Here is a 12,678-nt window from a genome sequence, read left to right as displayed (position 1 = left end):
TACAAATTAATGTAATTAAAAGAATGAATAGAATACGAGCAAAAATGTGTATGCAGGAAATACAGAAAATGTTTTTAATATTCAAAATGAATATAGGTAAAATAAATAGACAAAAACTCTTAGTAAAGTAGGACTACAAGGATACTTTCACAGGCCAATAAAAGTTATAAAACAAATATTTACTTATCATATGAATATCATCAGCATATATTTCAAAAAAGACACTAGATCACATGGCCTGCTATCATCAGATTCATTCAATATTTTATTGAATGAATAAACAGCAAAAGGAATAAAATATTAAGATTGAAAAGAAGCAAAGATGCCTGTATTAACAAATATCATGCTTTATCTGTATATCAAACTTAAAAGAGAATAAGTAGGTTAATTATTCAAAGTACAATAAGGATTAAGCAAATATCCTGGATAGAAAATCAATATATGATATTGATTGCATTTCTTACACTAAAACAGCAGAAAATTTATTTTTTTCTGAAAGATACTGTTTACCAGATGTTCCCCAGAATATTCCAAATATTAAATCTAACAAATGAGGTTTGAAAGGCGGAAGTAATAAACATTTGTGGAAAAACATTAACACAAACCTAAATAATTTCAATGCAATAACATTTTCACACATACATAATACATTTAATAATTCATGAAGACCTTGTACAAATCAATAAGAAAAATACATAAAAGATGTGACAAAGCTGTATACAGAAAAGGAAACAAAAATAATCAATAAATGTACGAAATGACCATCAGTATCACATCAGGAAACCAGAAATTAAACTTATGAAGAGATAGAAGTTCATACCTAAAGATATGCAAAAACACACAACTCTGAAAATAGTGCATATAGTACTGACTGTGGAATAATGGAAAAAACTCATAAACTGATGATATGAATATAATTTAATATACCCACATTTAAAAGCACTTTGACAAGACTTATTCAATTTGAATAGGTCCTTTCTTTAGTTTTGAGCAATTTTGCTCCTAATACTGTATGCTATAGAAAGTCTCACGTGAATATGACAACAAAGTAATGGATATAATGAAAACAGTGAAAAATGAATGAAATGGAGGGTGGTGCAACAGTGACTCAGTGGCAGAGGTCTCCCCTGCCATACCAGAGACCCGGGTTCATTTCCTGGTGCCTACTGATGCAAAAAAAAGTATGAAATGTATCCACATATGTTAACATGGGTGAATATCACAAACAAATCATGTTGGGGAGTGTGGTGGTGGTTCGGAGCTATGTACCCCAGTAAAACATGTTCTTAAACTTGGTCCATTCACGTTGATGTGAACCCATTGGTAAGTAGGATCTTTTGATAAGTTTACTTTAAACAAGGCATGACTCAGCTTAATCAGGGTGGGTCTTAATACTATTATTGAAGGTCTTATAGGAAATGTCACAGAGAGAAAAAATGCCAGAGGGAGCAGCCAGAAGCTAAACATCAACGGAACCTGAAAGAGATGGTAGAAGCCGGGAGAACTGCCATGTCCACTGACATCTGACAGAAAGCCAAGGGCCGTGAATCCCTGGCTGCCAGCCCAAATCGGTTATTAAGAGATTAAAAATAATCAAAGAATACCTAGCATCTTCTGTGCCAGGTTAAGTTCTCAAAGTGTTGATACTTTATCGGAGCAGTTCTTAATAATTATGTTTTTCAGAGGTCAATAAAAACAGGCTTTAAAATCATGTAATAACTCCAGGCTCAGGTTTCTTTTTCCAAAGAAAAGAAGAAGACTGTATTTTGTACGGTGTTCTTTAAATACACAACTTCTCTAATAAAAATAAGTAAGTTAAAAAAGAAAAGAAAAGGGGAATGCGGCTTCTTTTAGAGAGTTGAAGGTATAGTAGTTTTTATCAGAAAAGTCAGTTGTTCAATTCAAAATTTTAATATGCTATAGTTTAGCAAATTAATTGCTTTGCATAATTCAAATGAATAATTGTGTGGCAAATACTTATGTACCAATTACTGATGTTAAGAATTGAGACTGTGGGCGGGCCATGGTGGCTCAACAGGCAAGAATGCTTGCCGGCCATGCCAGAGGACCTGGGTTCGATTCCCGGTGCCTGCCCATGTTAAAAAAAATTAAGAATTGAGACTGTGTCCTCTTTCCAATTGAGAATCCTTTCTGCCCTCCCTTTTCCCCTTGCATGTGGTAAGCACAATCTTGAATCTGAAGTTTATCATTTCAACACATTTCTTCATATTTTTTTACCATATATAGATTATCCCTAGAGAAACTCATTATTCTTTTGCATGTTTTAAACTTTGTGTATCTGGTAAACACCCTCTGAATTCTTCTGGTAATTGCTTTTCTTTCCCATTGTTTTAATTTCCTAGCTGCTGAAGCAAGTACCATGCAATGGGTTGGCTTAAACAATGGAAATTTATTGGAATATGCTTTTGAGGCTAGGAGAAGTCCAAAATCAAGGCATCAATAAGATGATGCTTTCTCAATATTTAATTTTCTCTTCCTTTTTTATAATTTTCCTGCCTATTCTTGAGTGTTTTTCTTATGAACTTCTTACAAACTTTAGAATCAGCTTTCTTGTTTTAAAAAAAATGTAGTGGCACCAACTGGGACTTATTTTAATGAAAGACTAATATTGGAATAATGAAATGTATATGACATCTAAAAAGAGATACACCTGTGTATTTCTTTGCTCTCTTCCCTCTTTGTGATATATAATGAGGTCAAGGTAAACTTTGGCTCAACTCCATGCACCCCAAACTTGTTCTTCCAAAGAAATGTTTGAAACTTTATCTACTTGGGAGGTAAAGTTAGATTCTCTTCCTTTTGCTGGATATCTGCACCTCTTCAGTTGTCTTTTCATACCCCTGTTTGATACCCCTTGAATGTGGCAGCTACTTCCTATGAAATCTGAGAAGAAAAAGATCAGGTCTTATTCATCCCATTATCTGAAACATAAACTCTTATGACTTCTTGCATATAGAACTTCATGATGTCGTACAATCATTTGAAAGGAGTATTCAATATAATATGCATTTCACATTGGGGGAAGAAGAAATATCAAGTCCTTAAAGAATCTCTAATGAAGTCCTTAGGGAAATTCTGGTACTCTTATTTGTATGAAAACAATGACTACAGTGGAATTCATTTAAGTGCCTCCTTACTCTTCTTTGATGTTCTCTAGTTTCACCTGTGATGCTAATCAAAATATTTAGTGAACACTGACCAGTCAGAACCAAAGCTGGCAAGAGAATGAAATGATAGTATGGAAGGCTAGAACTGAAGACAGGCCACTCTTTGGAAGGATTTGAGGTGGCTGGGTCACTTCTGGGTAGATTTGGGGACTCAGCCAATGACTTCATCTCCTTTACTAAACTATTTCATTATTATATCTATAGCTAGCCCAAAGTCTACAGGCTAAATATATACCCTGAATATGGTAATAAATTGCAGTAGCATACGAACAACTAAGATTCTTGTTCATCACATTTCTGAAGTTTTCAGTCCTTTGGCTTATAATTTTGGGAAAAGAAAACACACATTCATAGATTTACTTTCTAAGAATTTCACTTACCAGTCTAAATTTTGTGTGTGCACATGAGAATGAAGAATATATTTTTGGTAAATTAAAATATCTGAGTCATATTTTTTAAACTTTGCTTCTATAATATATAACAAGCAAAAGAGTTCAAAGAGTAGTAGCAAGTCTGAAATGACGTGACTGAAGAATTTTCACTGTACACATTTAAATATAATTTACATAATTCTGGAGAAGGAGAACTGGCTATCTATTAAAACAAGATAGAAATCCTCCAACCCTGTGCAAAGAAGACAACTAAACATTATTAGCAGTTATGAGGGGGGTTGTATTATTTTAAAAGCACATTAGAAGTTTCACTATAGTAAATTCAGTTGTAAGATGTATTTTATTACAAAAACAATTGCCTAATTTTACATCGTGGGAGAGAAGTTGAAGCATGAAGATATCTTTAAAGACAATTCCAGGTATTTTATAAACATGTGTTAAAGATACCAAAAGTAGCATAAACCTGCCACTTCCAAATTAATTTTCTGTTTTCTTACTGGAGGGGAAAAAACAATATGTTTTGGCATAGAATATTCTTTCTGTCTTGGCAATGATTTTCCTTATCACATAGTTTAAATCTCTCAGCAACCACATAGCCTATTTTATTATTCATTGTCACAACTCAGATTTTGGCCTACTATTAATATTAAATTATTAGGTCAAAGAAATATTGAGCTATTAAATAAGTATGGGTTAAAAAATGGTTATAAGCTACTTACTACATTGATCCAGGAGATACAAAGGGGACATACAGGTGAAATGTAACAAGGTGGTTGTTTTAGTTTATTAATGTTGCCAGAAAAGCGATATACCAGAAATGGGTTGGCTTTTTTTTTTTTATTAATTAAAAAAAGAATTAACAAAACAATTAGAAATCATTCCAATCTACATGTACAATCAGTAATTCTTAATAACATCACATAGTTGCATATTCATCATTTCTTAGTACATTTGCATCAATTTAGAAAAAGAAATAAAAAGACAACAGAATAAGAATTAAAACAATAATAGAAAGAAAAAAAAACAAAAAAAACAAAAACAAAAAACCTATACCTCACATGCAGCTTCATTCAGTGTTTTAACATAATCGCATTACAATTGGGTAGTATTGTGCTGTCCATTTCTGAGTTTTTATATCCAGTCCCGTTGTACAGTCTGTATCCCTTCATCTCCAATTATCCCTTCTCTTTTTTTTTTTTTTTAATTAACGGAAAAAAAGAAATTAACCCAACATTTAGAGATCATACCATTCTACACATGCAATCATTAATTCTTAACATCATCACATAGATGCATGATCATCATTTCTTAGTACATTTGCATTGGTTTAGAAGAACTAGCAACATAACCGAAAAAGATATAGAATGTTAAAATAGAGAAAAAAATAAAAGTAATAATAGTAAAATCAAAACAAAACAAAACAAAAACCTATAGCTCAGATGCAGCTTCATTCAGGGTTTAACATGATTACTTTACAATTAGGTATTATTGTGCTGTCCATTTTTGAGTTTTTGTATCTAGTCCTGTTGCACAGTCTGTATCCCTTCAGCTTCAATTACCCATTGTCTTACCCTGTTTCTAACTCCTGCTGAACTCTGTTACCAATGACATATTTCAAGTTTATTCTCGAATGTCCGTTCACATCAGTGGGACCATACAGTATTTGTCCTTTAGTTTTTGGCTGGATTCACTCAGCATAATATTCTCTAGGTCCATCCATGTTATTACATGGTTCATAAGTTTATCTTGTCTTAAAGCTGCATAATATTCCATCGTATGTATATACCACAGTTTGTTTAGCCACTCTTCTGTTGATGGAGATTTTGGCTGTTTCCATCTCTTTGCAATTGTAAATAATGCTGCTATAAACATTGGTGTGCAAATGTCCGTTTGTGTCTTTGCCCTTAAGTCCTTTGAGTAGATACCTAGCAATGGTATTGCTGGGTCGTATGGCAATTCTATATTCAGCTTTCGAGGAACCGCCAAACTGCCTTCCACAGTGGTTGCACCCTTTGACATTCCCACCAACAGTGAATAAGTGTGCCTCTTTCTCCGCATCCTCTCCAGCACTTGTCATTTTCTGTTTTGTTGATAATGGCCATTCTGGTGGGTGTGAGATGATATCTCATTGTGGTTTTGATTTGCATTTCTCTAATGGCCAGGGACATTGAGCATCTCTTCATGTGCCTCTTGGCCATCCGTATTTCCTCTTCTGAGAGGTGTCTGTTCAAGTCTTTTTCCCATTTTGTAATTGGGTTGGCTGTCTTTTTGTTGTTGAGATGAACAATCTCTTTATAAATTCTGGATACTAGACCTTTATCTGATATATCATTTCCAAATATTGTCTCCCATTGTGAAGGCTGTCTTTCTACTTTCTTGATGAAGTTCTTTGATGCACAAAAGTGTTTAATTTTGAGGAGTTCCCATTTATTTATTTCCTTCTTCAGTGCTCTTGCTTTAGGTTTAAGGTCCATAAAACCGCCTCCAGTTGTAAGATCCATAAGATATCTCCCAACATTTTCCTCTAACTGTTTTATGGTCTTAGACCTAATGTTTAGATCTTTGATCCATTTTGAGTTAACTTTTGTATAGGGTGTGAGAGATGGGTCTTCTTTCATTCTTTTCCATATGGATATCCAGTTTTCTAGGCACCATTTATTGAAGAGACTGCTCTGTCCCAGGTGAGTTGGCTTGACTGCCTTATCAAAGATCAAATGTCCATAGATGAGAGGGTCTATATCTGAGCACTCTATTCGATTCCATTGGTCGATATATCTATCTTTATGCCAATACCATGCTGTTTTGACCACTGTGGCTTCATAATATGCCTTAAAGTCAGGCAGCGCGAGACCTCCAGCTTCGTTTTTTTTCCTCAAGATGTTTTTAGCAATTCGGGGCACCCTGCCCTTCCAGATAAATTTGCTTATTGGTTTTTCTATTTCTGAAAAATAAGTTGTTGGGATTTTGATTGGTATTGCATTGAATCTGTAAATCAATTTAGGTAGGATTGACATCTTAACTATATTTAGTCTTCCAATCCATGAACACGGTATGCCCTTCCATCTATTTAGGTCTTCTATGATTTCTTTTAGCAGTTTTTTGTAGTTTTCTTTATATAGGTTTTTTGTCTCTTTAGTTAAATTTATTCCTAGGTATTTTATTCTTTTAGTTGCAATTGTAAATGGGATTCGTTTCTTGATTTCCCCCTCAGCTTGTTCATTACTAGTGTATAGAAATGCTACAGATTTTTGAATGTTGATCTTGTAACCTGCTACTTTGCTGAACTCATTTATTAGCTCTAGTAGTTTTGTTGTGGATTTTTCCGGGTTTTCGACGTATAGTATCATATCGTCTGCAAACAGTGATAGTTTTACTTCTTCCTTTCCAATTTTGATGCCTTGTATTTCTTTTTCTTGTCTAATTGCTCTGGCTAGAACCTCCAACACAATGTTGAATAATAGTGGTGATAGTGGACATCCTTGTCTTGTTCCTGATCTTAGGGGGAAAGTTTTCAATTTTTCCCCATTGAGGATGATATTAGCTGTGGGTTTTTCATATATTCCCTCTATCATTTTAAGGAAGTTCCCTTGTATTCCTATCTTTTGAAGTGTTTTCAACAGGAAAGTATGTTGAATCTTGTCGAATGCCTTCTCTGCATCAATTGAGATGATCATGTGATTTTTCTGCTTTGATTTGTTGATATGGTGTATTACATTAATTGATTTTCTTATGTTGAACCATCCTTGCATACCTGGGATGAATCCTACTTGGTCATGATGTATAATTCTTTTAATGTGTTGTTGGATACGATTTGCTAGAATTTTATTGAGGATTTTTGCATCTGTATTCATTAGAGAGATTGGTCTGTAGTTTTCTTTTTTTGTAATATCTTTGCCTGGTTTTGGTATGAGGGTGATGTTGGCTTCATAGAATGAATTAGGTAGTTTTCCCTCCACTTCGACTTTTTTGAAGAGTTTGAAGAGAATTGGTACTAATTCTTTCTGGAACGTTTGGTAGAATTCACATGTGAAGCCATCTGGTCCTGGACTTTTCTTTTTAGGAAGCTTTTGAATGACTAATTCAATTTCTTTACTTGTGATTGGTTTGTTGAGGTCATCTATGTCTTCTTGAGTCAAAGTTGGTTGTTCATGTCTTTCCAGGAACCCGTCCATTTCCTCTAAATTGTTGTATTTATTAGCGTAAAGTTGTTCATAGTATCCTGTTATTACCTCCTTTATTTCTGTGAGGTCAGTAGTTATGTCTCCTCTTCCATTTCTGATCTTATTTATTTGCATCCTCTCTCTTCTTCTTTTTGTCAGTCTTGCTAAGGGCCCATCAATCTTATTGATTTTCTCATAGAACCAACTTCTGGCCTTATTGATTTTCTCTATTGTTTTCATGTTTTCAATTTCATTTATTTGTGCTCTAATCTTTGTTATTTCTTTCCTTTTGCTTGCTTTGGGGTTAGCTTGCTGTTCTTTCTCCAGTTCTTCCAAATGGATAGTTAATTCCTGAATTTTTGCCTTTTCTTCTTTTCTGATATAGGCATTTAGAGCAATAAATTTCCCTCTTAGCACTGCCTTTGCTGCGTCCCATAAGTTTTGATATGTTGTGTTTTCATTTTCATTCGCCTCGAGGTATTTGCTAATTTCTCTTGCAATTTCTTCTTTGACCCAGTCATTGTTTAGGAGTGTGTTGTTGAGCCTCCACGTATTTGTGAATTTTCTGGCACTCTGCCTATTATTGATTTCCAACATCATTCCTTTATGGTCCGAGAAAGTGTTGTGTAAGATTTCAATCTTTTTAAATTTGTTAAGACTTGCTTTGTGACCCAGCATATGGTCTATCTTTGAGAATGATCCATGAGCACTTGAGAAAAAGGTGTATCCTGCTGTTGTGGGATGTAATGTCCTATAAATGTCTATTAAGTCTAGCTCATTTACAGTAATATTCAGATTCTCTATTTCTTTGTTGATCCTCTGTCTAGATGTTCTGTCCCTTGATGAGAGTGGTGAGTTGAAGTCTCCAACTATTATGGTATATGAGTCTATTTCCCTTTTCAGTGTTTGCAGTATATTCCTCACGTATTTTGGGGCATTCTGATTCGGTGCGTAAATATTTATGATTGTTATGTCTTCTTGTTTAATTGTTCCTTTTATTAGTATATAGTGTCCTTCTTTGTCTCTTTTAACTGTTTTACATTTGAAGTCTAATTTGTTGGATATTAGTATAGCCACTCCTGCTCTTTTCTGGTTGTTATTTGCATGAAATATCTTTTCCCAACCTTTCACTTTCAACCTATGTTTATCTTTGGGTCTAAGATGTGTTTCCTGTAGACAGCATATAGAAGGATCCTGTTTTTTAATCCATTCTGCCAATCTATGTCTTTTGATTGGGGAATTCAGTCCATTGACATTTAGTGTTATTACTGTTTGGATAATATTTTCCTCTAACATTTTGCCTTTTGTATTATATATATCATATCTGATTTTCCTTCTTTCTACACTCTTTTCCATATCTCTCTCTTCTGTCTTTTTGTATCTGACTCTAGTGCTCCCTTTAGTATTTCTTGCAGAGCTGGTCTCTTGGTCACAAATTCTTTCAGTGTCTTTTTGTCTGAGAATGTTTTAATTTCTCCCTCATTTTTGATGGATAATTTTGCTGGATATAGGAGTCTTGGTTGGCAGTTTTTCTCTTTTAGTATTTTAAATATATCATCCCACTGTCTTCTAGCTTCCATGGTTTCTGCTGAGAAATCTACACAAAGTCTTATTGGGTTTCCCTTGTATGTAATGGATTGTTTTTCTCTTGCTGCTTTCAAGATCTTCTCTTTCTCTTTGACCTCTGACATTCTAACTAGTAAGTGTCTTGGAGAACGCCTATTTGGGTCTAATCTCTTTGGGGTGCGCTGCACTTCTTGGATCTGTAATTTTAGGTCTTTCATAAGAGTTGGGAAATTTTCAGTGATAATTTCTTCCATTAGTTTTTCTCCTCCTTTTCCCGTATCTTCTCCTTCTGGGACACCCACAACACGTATATTTGTGCGGTTCATATTGTCCTTGAGTTCCCTGATACCCTGTTCAAATTTTTCCATTCTTTTCCCTATAGTTTCTGTTTCTTTTTGGAATTCAGATGTTCCATCCTCCAAATCACTAATTCTATCTTCTGTCTCTTTAAATCTATCATTGTAGCTATCCATTATTTTTTCTATGTTTGCTACTTTATCCTTCACTTCCATAAGTTCTGCGATTTGTTTTTTCAGTTTTTCTATTTCTTCTTTATGTTCAGCCCATGTCCTCTTCATGTCCTCCCTCAATTTATCGATTTCATTTTTGAAGAGGTTTTCCATTTCTGTTCGTATATTCAGCATTAGTTGTCTCAGCTCTTGTGTCTCATTTGAGCTATTGGTTTGTTCCTTTGACTGAGCCATATTCTCAATCTTTTGAGCGTGGACAGTTATCTTCTGCTGCTGGCGTCTGGGCATTTATTCAGATTTCTCTTGGTGTTGGACCCAGCAAGGTTGTAATATTTTTCTGTGAAATCTCTGGGTTCTGTTTTTCTTATCCTGCCCAGTATGTGGCGCTCGTGGCACACGTTTGTCTGCGGGTCCCACCAGTAAAAGGTGCTGTGGGACCTTAAACTTTGGAAAACTCTCGCCGTCCTGGGGGTTCGCTAGCCGAAGCGGCTTGATCCGGCCCGGGGTCCGAACGCAGGGAGGGTTGCTGGTCGCCGCAGCCAGGGAAAGAGCCCGTCCGAATTTCCTAGTCGGCCCTGGGCAACAAGCGTGGCGGGAGGGCACCAGCGGCAGCGGCCCGCCCGAGAGAGTGCACGTTCCCCGGGAGTCACGGGGTCACCGTTCTACGCGGCCTGGGGGTTTCCGATCCAATTCTCTCAGTTGGTCCGGGGGCTGCGCGTGGTGTGGGCACCAGTCGCCTTGGTTTCAGGGGACCACCTCTCCAATTCTCCCAGCCGGCCCGGGAAGGGGGAAGGGAGTAACTCCGGCCGCTTGCCACCCCGCCCGGTAAGGCCCGCGCGCCTCGGCGATCTCTCCCGAGCTGCTTCTCTCAGCCAGCCAGCCGTTCCAGGATGGGGTACGCTGTCTTTTTTATCTCTGTTGTGGCTTTGGGCGCTTTCTGTATCGTTTCTACTCCCCTAGTAGGTGTCCTGGAGAAGAAACTAAGATCCGCGCGTCTTACTAAGCCGCCATCTTCCAGGAAGTTCCTGGGTTGGCTTTTATAAAGAGAATTTATTAAGCTACAAGTTTACATTTTAAGGCCATAAAAATGTCCAAACTAAGGCATCCAGAGAAACATACCTTGACTCAAGAAAGGGCTGATGACATTCGGGCTTTCTCTGTCAGCTGGGAAGGCACATGTTGATGTGTGCTAGCTTTCCCTCCCAGCTTCTCATTCTGAATGGCTTCTCCAGGAGCATTTTGTTTCTGCATCTTCAAACACCCCTCTCTGGGTCAGCTCTGAAGCTCCTTCCAAAATGGTTCTATCTTAAAGAACTGAAGTAAACCACTCGCCTTGAATGCGTGGAGACACATCTCCATGGAAACCGCTTAATCAAAAGGTCCCACCCCAACTGGATGAGTAAAATCTCCATGGAAACAAATGAATCAAAAAATTCCACCCATAATTGGGTAGGTCACATCTCCATAGAAACAAACTAATTAAAAAGTCCCATCCTAAATAATATTGGATCAGATTAAAGAATATGGCTTTTCTGGGGTACACATTATTTCAAACTGGCACAGTTATTAACAAAGGAAAATAAGTTTTGAGTTATTGTTTTTTATTTCTTCATAATCACATTATAAAGCAAAGATGTGGAATTGGTCCAGGAAAAGAGAGGAAGAAGAATAAGCTTGGAAATTTTCATTATCTATGCTTCGTATTCTTGACTTTATAAATAGATAAATGCCCAGAACACAATTACATGTTCTGTATCTTGTTATATTTGGTAAATATTTGCTGAATGAATAAATAAATGCCAACACTATTCTGTACTTATACCAAAGAAATAAGACAGACTTAAAGAATAATCCAAAATAAGAATATTAAGCTAAAGCCATGATGTTATTATTTTCCCTATTTAAATCGATAAATAGGCCCTATTTATTCCTATGAACTTAAATTAGAATTTTTAAATGCTGGAATTACAAATTTTGTTATATAATGCATTGTTTATTTTTCTATTTAGTACCTAATTACATACAGAATTCTAACCAAGCAATGAGAAAGAAAATGATTCAGCTAAGGTGTTTGTACTGCGTTATTGAATCATATAACGTATTATTGAAATTAAACTGTGCTTTGGAAATTATCATCATTATGCTTGTCTAAATCAAAATGTGAATTGATAAGTTACATGAAACAAATTGAAAACTGAAAGTAGAAGAATCAGACTTTTAAATTTTTTCTATGATGATTTAAAATACTATATTATATTTATATAATTTTAAAGATAAAATTATGAAATTATTATTCTATTCTTTCTTCTCAGTATATCCTTAATCCACTGAAATCTGCAGATGATTTTATAAAGGGCACAGCCCACCTACCTGTGGCTAAAACTATTGGAAACATCCAGTTCTTTTGTTACGTAACCTCTTGTCAGTATTTGACAATTTTATTTGCTTACTGAAATGTTCTGCCTTTAGAATCCTGACACAATTCTCTCCTGCTTTTCCTCCCAAAGTTCTCATGACTTTTACTAAATTTTTAGAAATGTGGATGTTCATCAGAGTATTTTCTTATATTTCTTTGCTTGTTTTTTCTATTTTTACCCTAGTTTAGGTTGAATTGCTAACAGTTTAATTAAATTTATACACAATTAACACACCAGAAGTAAACCTTAATATTACTCAAATGTGATCAAACATCTTCTTTTGGAGGTCCTATAGACCACATAAAAATCAGGGTGCAAGGGTAGTTCAGTGGTAGAATTCTTGCCTGCCATATAGGAGATCTGGGTTCAATTCCCGCCCCATGCCCTTCCCAAACAAAGAAACCAACAAAAATAAACAAAGAAATAAAAATTCAACAAATGCTTCTGCAATAATGGGGTATTCATATAGAAAAAGAATGAAATGT

General features: G+C 35.5%; 1 long non-coding RNA gene across 2 annotated transcripts in view; it reads right to left on the bottom strand.

Moving 5' to 3' along the window:
• The window catches only part of LOC143666094 (uncharacterized), a 51,252-nt gene extending 40,124 nt beyond the window's left edge, over nucleotides 1-11,128 (bottom strand). For both annotated transcript variants that reach the window (XR_013167380.1, XR_013167379.1), the window contains exon 1: nucleotides 10,896-11,128. This is a non-coding gene — a long non-coding RNA (uncharacterized LOC143666094). The remainder of the gene's footprint in view (nucleotides 1-10,895) is intronic.
• Nucleotides 11,129-12,678: the final 1,550 nt, after the last annotated feature.

The sequence above is a fragment of the Tamandua tetradactyla genome, chromosome 22, assembly GCF_023851605.1.
Source record: "Tamandua tetradactyla isolate mTamTet1 chromosome 22, mTamTet1.pri, whole genome shotgun sequence".
NCBI lineage: Eukaryota > Metazoa > Chordata > Mammalia > Pilosa > Myrmecophagidae > Tamandua > Tamandua tetradactyla.
The sequence above is the reverse complement of the archived record's forward strand: the minus strand, read 5'-3'. Positions and strand labels throughout refer to the sequence as shown.